Genomic DNA, 1,035 nt, shown 5'->3' with positions numbered 1-1,035 from the left:
TGCTGAGTCAATATTTTATTCTGGGCCAATATGGCATTCAGAGTATCAATTCAAGAACTCCCTTCTTCTGAGGCGTCCCATTACTCACAGGATTCCTCTCAGAAGTGTACATAAACTGGTTATTAGCAACCATGTCAATGAGTTCTTGAGCTTCTACAGGCATTTTTTTAGGTGAATGGATCCACCTGCAGAAGTATCCAATGACATCTTAGCTAATTCAGACAGACCATCATAGAATATATCCAGGATGGTCCATTCTGAAAGCATGTCAGAAGGACACTTTTTGGTCAGTTGCTTGTATCTCTCCCAAGCTTCATAGAGGGATTCACCTTCCTTCTGTCTGAAGGTTTGAACATCCACTCTAAGCTTACTCAGCTTTTGAGGAGGAAAGAACTTGGCTAAGAAAGCCGTGACCAGCTTATCCCAAGAGTTCAGGCTATCTTTAGGTTGAGAATCCAACCATATTCTAGCTCTGTCTCTTACAGCAAACGGGAAAAGCATGATCCTGTAGACTTCAGGATCTACTCCATTAGTCTTAACAGTATCACAGATCTGCAAGAATTCAGTTAAGAACTGAAAAGGATCTTCAGATGGAAGTCCATGAAACTTGCAGTTTTGTTGCATCAGAGAAACTAATTGAGATTTCAGCTCAAAATTGTTTGCTCCAATGGTAGGGATGGAGATGTTTCTTCCATGTAAATTGGAATTAGGTGCAGGAAAGTCACCAAGCATCCTCCTTGCATTATTATCATTTTCGGCTGCCATCTCCTCTTCCTGTTCAAAAATTTCTGTAAGGTTATCTCTGGATTGTTGTATTTTAGCTTCTCTTAGTTTCCTTTTCAGAGTTCTTTCAAGTTCAGGATCTGCTTCAACAAGAATGTTCTTGTCCTTGCTCCTGCTCATATGACAAAGAAGGGAATAACAAAGAAAATATGGAATCCTCTATGTCACAGTATAGAGATTCCTTTGTGTGAGTAGAAGAAGAAAAGAATGTAATGTAAAGAAGGAAAGAAGAGAAAATTCGAACACAGATGG

At 39.5% G+C, this 1,035-nt stretch overlaps 1 non-coding gene across 1 annotated transcript; it reads left to right on the top strand.

Annotated features, from left to right (window-relative positions):
* Positions 1–261: 261 nt before the first annotated feature.
* Positions 262–369, top strand: LOC112780583 (small nucleolar RNA R71). The gene has a single exon (XR_003191408.1). It is a non-coding gene; the product is annotated as a small nucleolar RNA R71 (small nucleolar RNA).
* Positions 370–1,035: the final 666 nt, after the last annotated feature.

This window comes from Arachis hypogaea, chromosome 19 (genome assembly GCF_003086295.3).
Source record: "Arachis hypogaea cultivar Tifrunner chromosome 19, arahy.Tifrunner.gnm2.J5K5, whole genome shotgun sequence".
NCBI lineage: Eukaryota > Viridiplantae > Streptophyta > Magnoliopsida > Fabales > Fabaceae > Arachis > Arachis hypogaea.
Note: the sequence above shows the minus strand (reverse complement) of the source record. Positions and strands in the feature narration are given on the sequence as shown.